Genomic DNA, 15577 nt, shown 5'->3' on the forward strand with positions numbered 1-15577 from the left:
CTAAAAGGAATAATAAACTGGAGGAGTTCCAGGCGAACTGGAGAGACCTCAAGGAACTGATGCAGAGCGAAAGGAGCAGAGCCAGAAGAACATTGTACACAGAGGCTGACATACTGTGGTAAAATCAAATGTAATGGGCTTCTGTACCAGCAACAATGTAATGACCCAGGACAGCTCTGAGGGATTTATGGTAAAGAATGCTACCTACATTCAGAGGAAGAACTGCAGGAGAGGAGACATATAAGAAAAGCAACTGCTTGAACACATGGGTCGGGGTGGACATGATTGGGGATGTGGACTCGAAACTACCACACCAATGCAACCACCAACAATTTGGAAATAGGTCTTGATCAAGGACACATGACAAAACCAGTGGAAATGTGCATTGGCCATGGGTAGGGGGAGAGCGGGGGGTGAAGGGGAAAGTAGGGGCATGAATCATGTAATCATGTTAAAAATGATTATTAATAAATGTTAAAAAAAAAACTTTGCCAGATATCTTGATTCCTACTTCAGTGCTCTTTGCAGTGTTTTGCCTACCTTCTCTGTTGCTGGTGCTAGGGACAGTAGTTGTGAAATCCTAGCCGTAGAGAACTAAATAGGGGGAAAGTTGATACAAGATCCTTTCAAAGGCATGTATTGAATCTACTCTCTTCTATTCTTATCAGGATCCATTTACAATCTTGTCACTTATTTTATATAAGAATTCTGTAGAAATGTCAGGAAGGCTAAAGACCAGTTAAACTGAGGTTTATGATGAATGTTGAAGACAAGAAGAAGTAATTAAAAATACTTGAGTTGGAGATAAGGAAAATCAAAGAAAGGATAAAACTTCTGCTTGAGTGGATGGGAAGATAATGAAAGATGATGGAGAGATGGCATAGTTGCTTAATTAGACTGATTCTTTTTTTGTGAAGGAGAATGTTCTTCAAACTAGAAAGGATAGAATGAAAATTTTCAATAGGCAATTGAAACTCCAAATAAGTGAAAAAAATGTAAGAGGGTGCTGAGTTGTTTTTGATGAACTCAAGCCATGTGCTCCAGGAGAACTTTTTAGGGTGTGGAAAGAATTGTTAAATATGACAGCTACATTGCTTTTAGTGATCTTTGAGGAATAATGTAAATTTAAAAGATGCTGCAGGAGTGAAGAGGGGGGCACATATTATACTGATTTTAAAGATGAAAAATAAGTTAGATTTTTCTAAATACAAGCTAACACTTTGGTGTCAAAGGATAGTTAGTGAACACTTAGTGAAACAGTGATTGTGAGTTCATCAAGAATAAGTTTCCAGACTGATTTTATTTCTTTTTTCTTTTTCTTTTGCTATGTTTATTAGACTAGCAGATCAGGAAAATACTATAGGCATAGATTAAATGTACTTTAGCATGGCTCTTGACAACATCTCTCCTGGACAAAATTAAGCTGAATTATAGGTAGATTCAGTTTGTTTAAGAACTAGATACAAAGAGTATTAAAGAATTGATGTTGACACAGGTACATATGTCTAATGAGGATACTCCAGAGTCCAATCCTTTGCTGTTCAATATTTAAGCAAATATTTGGACAACAGTATAGTTGAAGTGTTTAACTAGTTTGAGGAAGATATAAAACTATGATAGATACATTTTGGTTGTGGCAGAGTCAGGATCCCCAAAAGACATGGAGTATATGAGTTTTGAGTATGACAGTTTAAGAAGGACATTTGCAATTTGAGGTTATCCAGACAAGAACTCCCAGAAAGGTGAGGACCCATTATTCTAGTATTTGGTCATGAATGTGGGAATGTTTAGCCTGGAGATCTAGGAAGCACATGAGAGTTGTCTCTAAGTATTTGAAGTGATGACCAGGGGAAACTAAATTGTCATGCTTGGTTCCAAAGGGCAGAGATAGAATCAATGATTGGAAATTGAAGAGAGGTCAGTTTTATTTAGTTTAAGGTAAGAAAAACCCTGCTAGTAATCTCATCTGACCAAAAAAGAAAGCTGTCTACTTTAGGGATGCATGAGTTTCCTGCCACTGAAGGTCTTAATATTTGTCCACTTGGCAAGGTTACTGTGGATGAGATTTGTGTTTTGGGTAAGAGTTGGACCAGTTGACCTTTAAGGCCTCTTACAACTCTGTATTTCTGTGATTCTGTGATTCCATTCTAGCCTGGCCAGGTCAGTGGAATATTTTTCTATTTTTGTCTCATCCCCTCAAAGGAAGTTCTGAAGTCCTATGACATATTCCCTGATTACAGTGCTGCTTTTGAGTTTCCAAAATGTATCCCTCTTCTGATTCTTTTTTGTCCTTGAATTATCATTTTCTTCTTCTCCGATGATATTTCTGTTACTTCTTCATTCTCCAAAATACTCTGAGATTGAATGTATTTTTCCTTTTATTGAACCTCAGTCTATTTTCATTGTCCTTGAATGGAGTATAACCATCCCTCATTAAAAAGCTTGGCACAGTCCCACATCTCTTATATTTATGCTGAAGTCTCCTTCCTACTTTGTGGCACTCTTCCTGACTCCTTCATTATAACTTCTGCTCCTAGTCTAGATTGTATAATTTTGTTCATTCCACTTTTACTTGAAATCATTTTTCAATTAGTCTTAACCTCTTCTTTCTCTTTTCTGCCATCTCTCCTTCTCCCCCCAACACCTACCCCCCAAGCCCACACTTCCTTTCAAAATGGTTATGGAGACCAATTTTCTTTCATGTTGTAAAAATATGACAATACTTGATCATGTTCTTTTTCTGTACAAAATCTTACTTAGGAGCAAGTTGGGCTGTACTTTCAGCCCATTTTACCACTTCAAACATGACACATATATTGAGCACACTGTGACATGGAGAATAATGAGGTTACAATCAAAAGTGGTTGGGCTGTGTGGCCTTTAAATTCAGGAAGAGTGCAAGCTTTTTGTACATTCAGACAGAATAAGAAGAAGCTGGAGTAGAAAAAAGTAGGCATTTTTGTCCTACTAGAAAATCTTATTCTATTATGTGCCAACTTCAGCCAGTTTTCTACAAGTAGAGATTTCAGATTATGGAAAGCATTTTAGTCATTTCATCATGGAAGGCAAGTGCCCTTTTTTTACAAGAGTCATCTCAACTGATTTGTTGAATACATTACATCAAAAACCTACATTCATGCTGGGACTGTAACTTCATTGGTCCATTTAGGGAGTCTCAGGGCCCAGATGGAAATCTTTGCTTATCTCTTGTACTTGATTATGAGATATTGTGGAAGGCACTTCAGTTTCCTCATCTGTAAAATGAGGAGATTGAACTTCCCCAGATGATCTCAGAGGTTTCCTCCAGACTCCTAAAGAATAGCAGACTGGGAATTTGGAAATTTCTGAAGCAGTTTTAAGCTGCTGCTCAAGGTCCTTTTCATCTGTTGTATCACTGGAGATGAGAGGGAGAGGGAAGAAACATCACATCCTCCAGTGTTCTTTCATTACCTGTCATTACTTGGCTTCTCTGTTAATAATTATCCAGCTTGCTCAATGCTGATTGATACCCTAGCCAGTCAGTAACACTTGAGGAAGGAGGGAATAAGAGAAGCTTTGAAATGTTACTTGCTTTGCGATTACTTCTGAGATCCCCACAGCACAAAATTTCTACATATACTTTTTCCCAGGGCATCTAGAATTGGGCCATGGTGTCCAGTCTAACTTTGGAGAGTCATTGTGCTTATGCTGAATAATGACTTAGGGATGAAAAGAGAGAGAGGAAATGAAGGCTTTCCCGAAAGTTAATGCTATATAATCCTGAGGCTTATAACCCATCAAAGCTATCCATCATTTATCCACTGGGAACTGACAACCCTCATTACCAAGGGAAAAAAATTAGATATTATACTTTGGTCTACACCACCACCCCTTAAACCCCAAAAGAGACTCATACTCATACCTCACTCTCCTATTTTGTGACTTCTTTCCCCCCTCAAAGATGTCTTTGATGTCTATTGTACATGACTTAGCTATGTTTATGGATTCGTCTTTTATCAGTGTGGGTACCTCTTCTACCAGGGTAAGTTGCAATCATTTCATACCTTTTCACTGTGAGTGATTTTTGTCTCTGTCTTCCCAAAAATTCTTCCTAGAACATTGACCTTTGCATTAGAGGCCTTCCTCCAACTCTTTGAATATTTCATGAATTCCAGTGTAGCGTGTGGGCTGTCCATCTGTTATCCTTACAAGACTGGCCCACCTCCTCCATCAGTCTTGTATGTTCTTAATGATGTCTTTTAAACCACTTTGCATACATAAGTCATTGTTAGCAATATTTTGCAACCTATTCCCCTACCATCCTCTCTCCCTTCTCCTTACAAGCCACAAGGCTTTTGGTTGACATTTTAAAGTTATTGTTATTTTCATTTTTCTGAGATTATGGTTTTTCATGATTTATAAACATAAATTTTCACCAGAATATTGATGCTAAAAAGGTGGTCTTTTGCAACAAGGAGCAGCTTGGGATCGTTGGAAAGGCTGTGCAATTTCCAGAATTTAATCTAGTCACATCTCCATCTCCTCATTCCATTTTGGGACACTCTTATTGTCTTTCTGGGGTAGCTTGGTGATGCAGAGGATAAGCACTGGTCCAGGAGTCAGGAAGACCTGAATTTGAATCCAATCTTGGATATTTAGTAGCCACATGATCCTGGGCAAGTAACATAACCTCTGACTCTCTCAGTTCATCATCAGTAAAATAAAAAAATAATAGTACCTATCTCCCAGGGCTGCTGTGATGATTAAATGGGAGGATATTTTAAAAGTTTTTAGCATGGTGCTTGGCACACAGTAAGTACTATGTAAATGTCAACTATTAGCTATCATTATCTTCATTTTCTATCCAAATAAAGAGAAATTAAATCTATCTATCTATCTATCTCTATACACTTGTATCTTGACCTACACTTACATCTCTCTATAGTTCTGTATCTATATACATAGAAATATAGATATAGCTTTTATAGATAAAAATATATACATAGATACATATTTCTATGTATGTATGTATGTACGTATGCATCCATCTATCTATCTATCTATCTATCTATCTATCTATCTATCTATCTATCTATCTCAGTTTGCTTTGTGAATAGAAGCAGCTGGTGAACCTTTCTGTTGATAAGAAATACCTGTACTCTAATTGTACTGTTCCCAGAGTGTGTTTCATGACACTAGTTAACACTTTAGGAGAATATACATATTCCTGTCTTGTGTTTTCAATGTGAATACTCAGAAGGTTTTTAAAAAAATGTTATCCTTTGTCTCACATCTTGTCTTCAAATCTGTTATGACTTTTAATAGAGCTTCTAAAGCTGCATTTTGTCAGAGTAAAATACTTTTAAAATGAACAAATTTTATAGTAATATATATTCTCTTTACTTGTTAGCAAAGTAATCTATAGAATGGTTAAATAGGCATGAGGGCTAATAGTTATTGACATTATTTTTTTGGCTTTGAAAGTACCACTTTTTAGCATTATTATTCTTTTGGAATCTTCTTCTCTGGTTTTTCAAGTTCCTTTGAAATTGTATCACCTCCAGAATAATTTCTGTCTGTATTTGATCATGCCCAGTTACTCTTTCTGATTTCGTTTTCTTATTAAGTATAATTTCTACTTTCTTACATAATGTATTAGATCCTGGGGTGGGTAATTTGCTTGTAATTGCTGAGAAGAATAGATTGATGTAGAAATAATGGCAGTTCTGTTTCATTTCATGGCTATTTGTGGTCCTCTTTTTAAGTTTCATAAGGAAAAGCTTTGAAATATTTGAATTATTTCTTTATGGCTACTTGTAGTATCTTCCTTTTGATCTGGGGTCTCTGGAATTTGGTTCTAACATTACTGGAAGTTTTCTTGCTGAGATCTCTTTCAGAAGACTTGATAGATTCTTTCCATTTTTATTTACTCTTTGGATTTAAACTATCAGGGAAATTTTCCTTAATAATTTCTCAAAGTATCATTATGATGAACATTTGCCTTGGTTAAAATCTGAGAAATGGAAATAATCAGTATCTTTACTTTTCTCTATTTTTGGAGTTCACATCTTATTTACATTTACTCTTTGATTTGATATTAATTTGACTTCATTCTAATTAGTTGATGATTTGACTAAAAATAATTTTGAAAAATAAAACTTCTTTGCTATTCTTCCCTTGTTCTGCCCTGCCTCACACTCCCAACACTGTTTTTCTATTTCTTGTTCTAAACTGGATAACCAAATAAATATTAACATTGGTTTAAGAAAGCACCAGTAAAATAATTGCTCACTCATCTTTGTGACTCCCCAAACCAAAACTCATTTCCCTAATCACTGTGCCTTTATGTATGCTGACTCTCATTAGACTGTGAGCTTCTTGAGGGCAAGGACTACCTCACTTTTTGATTTTGTATTCCTAGTGTTTGGTAAGTACTAAGCACTTAGTAAATAAATACTTTATTCATTCATCCATCCATCCATCCATCCATCCATCCATCCATCCATTCATATTCATTCATTCATTCATTCATTCACGTATCCATCCATCCATTCATTCCATTCCACTAATTTATCCTATACCAAATATTGGTACATAAGCTATAGTTAACTCCAAATACATATACACTTATACTCAATGTGAGCATTATAAAGCCAGATTACCACTTATCCAATGAAATGATATTTCATATTAGTTGAGGGTACAAGTTAATGCCAATTTTGATGACCCTCTTATTGGTTTCTCTGAGGAGAACCAATCATCCAACCTTCTAATTATTTCTTCTGTTTTCACTAAAGCAATAATATCAATATGAATGTTTTAATTTTTTCCACAATTTGTTGGTCATTGGACAAAAGATTTTACAGGAAGAGAGAAATGAGATGAAATTGAACCTGAGATTTCATTCTTTCCAATGAGGAAACTCCCTCTTCCAAGGCAAATTAGCACCTGCTTTGAAACGTATTGTCAGATTTTCCTGGGAGCATGGAGAGGTTAAATAACTTGTCTAGGCTAATAGAACCAAAACTTGAATTCAGGTCTTTCTCATTCCAAGGTTAGTTCTCTATCCATTCTGCTTTATAGTCTCTCAATATACTGAGTATTCATTATTAAATTAATATTGTATGTAGTCTAAGAATTACATGGAACATCCTCTGTTACCTTTTCTTTCAGTCTGCCATATCACTGTAGGAGCCAAATAAAAGAGAACTGTTTTGTGTTTTGATATGTCTCATGCACTATCAGTTAAAAATTCACCATTGAGTGGCCAGACTTCTATTAATGGAACTTTTTGTACTTAAGTAAGTGGCATCTAAAATAGCAAACATGGTCTTCACAGGGCCATAAATGAAACCTCATTGCTGGATAGATTGTGCCAGAACTTTGGTTTTATAGGCATGTCCATCAAGAAGTGAGGGTTAGACCATCCCCTAATGAATTTTGGGGAGGGACTTCATTTCCACAAAAGAAGTTTAAAAAAGTTCCCGTGGCACAGGGAATGAGAAGAATGCATATAATGATTCTTCCAGGTCTCCCCACACATATAATATGAATATAAAATAATAAGGCCAGGGGAGAGGGTCTCATCACTTTATAGTCACTCCTCATACATATACAAGTCCCACATAATTATAATAAAGTAAGATTCAAAGAGCTAAAATCAGAGATGTTGCAGTTAGAATATAAAAATTGGGATTTCATTTTTATGTTGCGTATGTTTATGCCAAGACTTTGAATTAATGAACCTACTGTTTTTATAATCACCACCATTCTCTGCATAGTCTGTTTAGAAATTTTATATTCCCTGGGAAACTAGTGCTCTCTTATGAATAGGCAATTAGATGTCTCCACCCTCCAGGCTGCAAGAAATGGCTGCTGCCCCCCCCCCCTTTTTGGAAAAATGCATCTTTAAATTGTAAATGTAGTTTTTATTTCTAGCAGGGATGTTTTCTTTTTTGAAAAAGCAGAAACTAAAAGATAGCATGAGGCCTTCTTCTGCAGAGCAAGGAAAAAATAATCACCTACAACAGAGTTGTATTTTAGCAGCCAGAGAAGCTCCTGTTCTAGAATCTTTGGTATTCTACAAATATTACCCTTCACTGGCTTTTGAAGGAAGTAGTAAAAATAATTGTACAGGCTCCTTGAAAGAACATGAAACAGAGGTACAGATAAGTTAAATCTTCTACTCAGTGCATGTAAATCTAGTTGAACTTGGGATGAGAACACAAAGCATTAAAAAATACTCAGTGCTTCAATTCAGGGCACTTCTTGAACTTTCCTGAATCAGGTTTTTGTGTTTGCTTATTTATTTCTGGATTTGGTCTGTGATTTAATCTGCAAAGGAGACCCCAGTGTGGAATTCCTTTACTGATGCAGAGGGGCCCCTGATCTTCAACAGGTAGTCATAGAGAATTGAAAGAGGACAGAGAGAGGCTAGGTAACTTATCCAGCTATAATGCAACTGAGTGGTAGAGAGGATGGAGTCCTGGGTCTGGAGTCAGGAACACCTGAGTTCAAATACAGACTCAGACACTTCTTAGCTGGGTAGCACTGGACAAGACACTTAATCTGCCTGCCTTAGTTTCCTCAACTGTAAAATGGGTATAATGATAATGCATGGCACATAGTTAATGAATAACCTATTCCCTTCCCTCAAAGGTCACACAGCTTGTACGTGTCAGAGGCTAGACTTCTAGACTCCCAGCCTCCCTTTCTCCTCATGTTGCCCCTTAACACAGTAAGAGTATTAACTATCAAATGAATACTTATTAGCACCTAGAAAGGTAACCCTTGTAGGGATTTAGCAGCGTGTGGTTGAAACCCATTTTAAGAAAATCCAATATGAGAGTCTAAACTTGCAAAACAGAGGAATTAGCAAGGGATTATTTGCATTATAAAAGAACCTCCCCAGGATTCCTTCAAACTGTTATAGAATATAAACTCTTATGTTTAAAGTAGGATTTAGTTTATAAAAAAAAAGTCAATTATCACATAAACAGCAAGGCATATGTATGTTGGCAAATATAGTGTAAGCAGCTGAGTTACTAGTGCCTTTCTCTCCCTACTCCCAACCCCATTGTCTTATATTTATTTCCTGTTTGTATTTTTTTTACATATGGTTTTTAGGAGTATAAATTGTCTCTTCCTATAAAACATAAACTCTTTGAGTTCCGAGACTGTTTTATTTACATTCTTGAATCTCTAGTGCTGAGTACAGCATGGGGGACATAGTAGGTGCTTAATAAATCGATTGAATGTTTTGGAGATCTAGGTAATGAAATAAATGAGGATGGTCTTAACAGTTCTCTGGTTTTGAGTTATATGGAAATAGAGTTACCTAAAATGAAATTCAAAAAGGAGTCTAAAGACAAATTCTGAGTCATGGACTATTGTGTGAAATTTTTATCATTTACATTCCAATAAGTTAAATCTTTCCAGAACTGTGAGGTTCAGCAGGAGAATAATCAGGGAATTAGGGCATTTGGTGTCTTTCTGACAGTCCTAATTTAGCTGGTCCTAGGATGAATAATATTACACATCTATGAAGCTTTCATTTCCAAAGCACTTTGTCAACATTGAAATATCTCATAATACCCCTGTGAGTTATTACAACATTCATTTTCCATATGGCTGATTGAGGCAAAGAGGTTAAATACCTTGTTCAAGGCCACTGTGGGAGTCAGTGTCAGGACAAGGGTCAGAATTAAGGAGCTTCTGGATCGCACCTCTCCTTAGATTGCTAGAGCAAATCTCAGTTTCCCACTCTGCTGAGATTCCTGACTGACAGGTTAATGCTATAATAGATCATATTTTGCAGCTGAGATAATTGAAGGTTAGCACTCTACAAAGCATCAGGCAGGCCTCTGGAAAGCAAGAAAACTCTATTGGTGAGGAGTATTTAAAACATGACTTTGAAAATGGCTCCCAATGCACAGTCATTAAGGAAAATCTCTTCCATACATTTAGAAACACCTATGTTGCTGCATATATTATTATTTTTTGTAAAAATATTTTATTTTACCAATTAAATGTAATAACAATTTTCTACCCAAATTTCATGAAGCTATGATACAAATTGTCTCCTTCTTTCCCTTCCTTCCCCCTTTCCTGGAGCTGGTAAGCAATTTGATCTGGGTTATAAACATATTATCATGCAAAACATATTTCTATATTATTTATTTTTGTAAGAGAATACTCACATTAAACCAAAATCCCCCAATAAAAACCCAAATGAACTAAAGTGAAAAATCATATGCTTTGATCTGCATTCCAACTCTAACAATTATTTCTCTGGAGGGAGATGGAGTGGCACTTTGTTATAAGTCCCTCAGAACTGTCCTGGATCATTGTGTTGCTGAGAGTAGCTAAGTCTTTCACAGTTGATCATTCCACAATATTGCAGTTACCATGTCCTGTGCTCTGATTCTGATGATTTCACTCTGTATTAGTTCATGTAGGTTTTTCTAGCCTTTTCTTAAATCATCCTGCTCATCATTTCTTAGGACTCAGTAGTAGTATTCCATCACCTTCATATTCCTGAATTTGTTCAGGCATTCCCCAATTGATAGACATCTCCTCAATGTCCAATTCTTTGCCACCATAAAAAGAGCTGCTTGCATATATAATTTAAAAAAGTTTTTAATGGACTATTGTCAGTGGTTCCTTCTTCCCTGTCTTATCAAACTTATATTTTAACTTGGTTTCTTTTTGATGTATACTATAAAAATAAAATAGGGGGATACAAAAACAAAGGACAAAGACAAAGGAAATAAAGGTTCAAAAGTGATTCCTGATACTTTTGATAGATATTATCAAAAGTATCTTCAGTGGTAAAGTGGAGTGAAGCTCAAAGATGAACTTCCCTTCAGGGCCAGGTGTAAGGAACACTAAAGAGACTCTTGTTATAGAAAATTAAGCTTTTTATTTAAAATATATGAGGGTAAAAGGATTTCTATTCTAAGGGATTCTAACTTCACCCAAATAAACTCCTAGGTTCTACAAGGAACTGCTTCTCCTGTGGTTCACAGGCTACGCTAATCCTCCCTGATCTAACAAAATTTTATACTATTCTAAATAAAACTACCACTATAATTCTTTTTTAAAAAACCCTTCCCTTCTGTCTTAGAGCCAATACACAGTAGAAGGCAAAAGAGTGGTAAGTGCTAGGCAATGGGGGTTAAGTGACTTGCTCAGGGTCACACAGCTAGGAAGTGTCTGAGGCTAGATTTGAACCTAGGACCTCCTATCTCTAGGCCTGGCTCTCAATCCACTGAACCACCCAGCTGCCCCCTACCACTATAATTCTTAACTTTCACTTTAAGTTATAAAGATAATCAAGGCTGTTGATTGAGTCTCAACAAGAATCAGGTTAGAACTCTGAGCCTTAACAGACTCAGAGTCCAAACTAAAGACCAGGTTTTCTTTGGTCTTTTCAGAGTTTAATCAATCTATGCACAGTAACAGATAAATGAATAGTGTTTCCCAAATTGGAAAAGAAAACCCTCCACTCCTTCAAGTCTTTCACTCAGACAGAGATAGAGAGGCAAAGATCTTACCTTCTCCAGTCCTGCGAGAGAAAAGAACCTGCATGTGGCTCTGTCAACTGCCAGAAACCAACTGTCAGAATTCCCCACCCAGAGCATGCAATTGTCATAGAATAATGGTTACAACTGCCAACATATGAAATTAAAACTCTCTCTCAGCTCTATTTGAGACTCCAACTCTTTCTCAAGCCAGCTTCTCTACTTCTTATCTCTAAACTAATAAAACAATACTTAATTTCTAATATCATCCTTATAATACCCTTAATTCTGAAATTTTTCTGCTTTCACTTCCATTTCTGTCTTCTTGGGGATCCTTCTATATATCAAGGTATTCCAATTCTTATATTTCTATGCATCCTACCATAAAAACTATTTTTTCTTTCACGATCATGTTTTTACATTATAGTTTCTGTGAAAGCCCACCAACAATAAGTCAATGAGAGTGTGCCAGGCAGGTCCACTGCTAGGCAATAGAGATATGAAGACAAAAATGGAACAGTCCTTTCTCTCAAGGGGCTTATATTCTATTGGGAGAGAAAACATATACATATATAGACAAAACAAATATAGTAAGATCTCATTTTATGTAACCGACATGTTGTTTGTGTAAATTTGAAATTGCACATAATAGTGAACCCAATCATTAAATAAATATTTCTTATTCAAATATACCTAGGCATTTTATGAATTTTCTTAGGTTTATCAGAGCTTCCAGCAACACTACTCTTCTACTTTCGGGCAGTTATTAATAACCCAGTAGCAATAATGAAAAAAGATAAACACAGCACTGAAGGGGACACAACTTGTTACAAGGGAGAACTACAGTCAAAGACTAATGCAGGAGCGAATATTTGGTGCAAAATAATGCAATGACTCACACTGATGCTTCTCAGAGCAAGTGATTAGGTGAAATGCTGTGAGACTTTATGTTTCTTGGGAAAATGGTTAAAAATATTAATTTCATATATTTTTCTGCCTTTATTATTATTATTTTTGATTGCCAGTCACATACACCTGATTTTGATGTACTGAGTTCACATAAAATTAGGTCCTACTGTTCAAGGTATTTGGTAGAGGTGAAGATTTAGGAGATTGGATAAAGAACATGAAAGATTTAAAGTAGGTGGTGACATTTGACTTGAGCTTTGAAGGAACTGGTCTTGTTAGCTTATGCAAAGGCACAGATATGGGAGACTTCAACGTCAAAATATTTGTCAACACTAACAATTAGGAAGAGATCAAGGAAGATTACATGGAAGAAATGGTACCTAAGCTGAGTCATGAAGGAAGATAAGGAATTTGAAAGACAGAGATAAGAAGGAAATATACCCAGGCATGGGGTGTTAGTTGAGAACAAGCTCCAATACTTGAAAGAATTTTAGAAAGAATTTTACTAGATTTTATTCAGTAAAGGAAAGAATAAAGAATGGCTCCCTCCTTAAATCTCTGTGGGACTGACATTAATAAGACCACACAAGGACAGAACAGCTGAGTGGCCTACATGTAGGTAGTTAGGTAATTTCCAGAAAAGGGAAGTTCCTAGGAAAGATTGCTTGAGGCATATATCTGGAGGTAGGTATAAATATTCATGTACTTTGGGGAACCCAAAACACCTGCTTTGAGTGGACCTCAAACAAAACCTGGGTAGGATCCAAGCATTCCCTGTAGTATTTGGTTTCTTTGGAGTGTTTCTGAGATCCATTGGACCTCTGGTTAGCTTTGGTTCAGACAGTATTTTAGCCACATTTAAAACTAAATTCAAACAATATTAATAAATAATAAAGTATTTTCCCCTCAGGGGCTGGTTTGCATGGAAGCAGGAGAAGTATGTGGAGTAATCTAGTTTGCCTGGAGTATGGAGTTCACAGATGGGATTAACATGAAATAAATTTGGAAAGGTAGTTAGATCTGGATGGTGGAGGACCTTCCTTGCCAAGCTAAGGAGTTTACAAAATCTTAGAAGCAACAAGGAGCCACCAAAGATTTTCGATCAATGAGCAGACCTCTATCATATATTTGATCTATTTTTCCACTTTGGTGGAACTGTCAGTGCTTTTGTTCTACTGAAATAGCCTTGGGGAACCCAGGATCAGTTCTATATCATAATGAGTCACCAAAGAAGGATTTGGGCAGAGTCAATATTTCAAGATGGGACTTTGGAGGTCATTTAGTACCTCTTTATCCTAGAATGGCACTTTATTCAGGAACTCATTGTTGTTGATGGTCTGTCATTTTAGTTGTATCTGATCCTTACTGACCCCATTTGGAGTTTCCTTGCTAAAGATATTGGTGTAGTTTGCCATTTCCTTCTCCAGCTAAGTTTAACAGATGAGGAAACTGAGGCAAGCTAGGTTAAGTGACCTGCCCAGGTTCACACAGCTAGGTCAGATTTGAACTCAACAAAATGCATCTTCCTGACTCCAGGCCTGGCTCTCTATCCACTGCATTACCTACCTCAAATTCATACTTACCAGTAAATACTCTTGGCTCCTGGGTCCTTTCCCTCTGATAACAGGATTGAGAGCTCCTCCCCAAACCTCCATTTAAAGCCAGTATCCAGGCCAACCATTTCTTCATGAACTAACTTAACTGTACCCTTTGGATTTCTCCATCATGATCTCTTTCTAGTTGTTTTAGCTGCTCTGACTCCTTTTATGTGTTATGTTTTTTCAACAGAATGTAAATTCCTTCAGGGCAGGGATTATTTTTATCCTCCCCTTTCCACCATTTTTGTATCTCTGCTCATGAACACAATGCCTGGCATATAATAGGTTCTTAATCAATGTTTATTAACTGACTGATTTAGTAGCATCATGCAGTGGGAAATTGGTTGGATTTGGAGTCAGAGAGGGCTTGTATTCAAATGACTCCTTTACCACTTAGTAACTCTGTGTCTTGGCTAAGTTATATAATGTCTTTGGATTTCAGGGTCCTCATCTGTAAAATGAGAGAGTTGGACTTGAGGAATTTAGGAGCTTCTAAAGTGTTTGTTTTTCCTGATCATGTTCAGAGATGTTTATGCAAAATAGATTTTATGAAACTTCAGTTTACTAATAAGTCAATGAGCAGTCACTAGAAATATAAAGGTAGAAACAGAATAGTCCCTGCCCTCAAGAGGCTTGCACTTTATTGGTTTCATGCTAGAGATTCCTTTTGGTATTGAGCAGATCCTGTGATCCTGAGTGATCCTTTGTTCCAGAACAGGAATCTCTTTCATAGTAGCCTGGACATTAAATTGTTATTTAGTCTATACTTTTATATTTTTGGAGATGGGGAGCTCACTCTCTCACCAGGCAATGGAGTCCATCATTAGACTAAGTTTTCTTATCAAGTCAAAATCTGTTTCCCTTTAATATTCAGTAATTGGACTTGTTTTTTCCTCCAGAGAAAAACAGAGCAAGTCTATTGTTTCTTCAGTGTGATAACCCATCACATAATTTCCAAGTCTTTTAATTTTTCTTATATTTTAATCATGTTTGTGAAAGCTTACAATGATATGAATTAGCTAGCATACCTTCATCATTGCAACTTCTTTCATCACCTGCCCCATTTGGTTTTGGCAGCTTCTCTTGGCACCCCCACTTTTTTTCTTTTTCTTTTTCTTTTTGTCTTATGTTTAGCTTCTACTCTTGCCGGCTTCTTTGAGTTTGATGTCTTGCATTCCATTCCTTGCTATTTGAGCTCCCATTGCAGAAATAGCTGAGGCTTATCTCTGGGATGGATTTCTTCCCTGACCTAGCTTCAGGTTGAGGCTGCTGCTTACCTCTCAACACAAGCTTTTTACAGGCAAGACTGTGACACATTAGAGTGTCAGTGTTCAACCTAAATTGAGGTACCTTACACTGAACACAATATCCCAGAAGGACTCCAGCCAATGCAGAGTACAGTGAGATTGATTACTTCCTTGATCTAGATTCTATATTTAATCCAGAAAAAGATTGTAGTTTGTAAGTTTTATTTTTCCTTTCCTTTCCTTTCCTTTCCTTTCCTTTCCTTTCCTTTCCTTTCCTTTCCTTTCCTTTCCTTTCCTTTCCTTTCCTTTCCTTTCCTTTCCT

Source organism: Gracilinanus agilis, chromosome 4 (assembly GCF_016433145.1).
Source record: "Gracilinanus agilis isolate LMUSP501 chromosome 4, AgileGrace, whole genome shotgun sequence".
NCBI lineage: Eukaryota > Metazoa > Chordata > Mammalia > Didelphimorphia > Didelphidae > Gracilinanus > Gracilinanus agilis.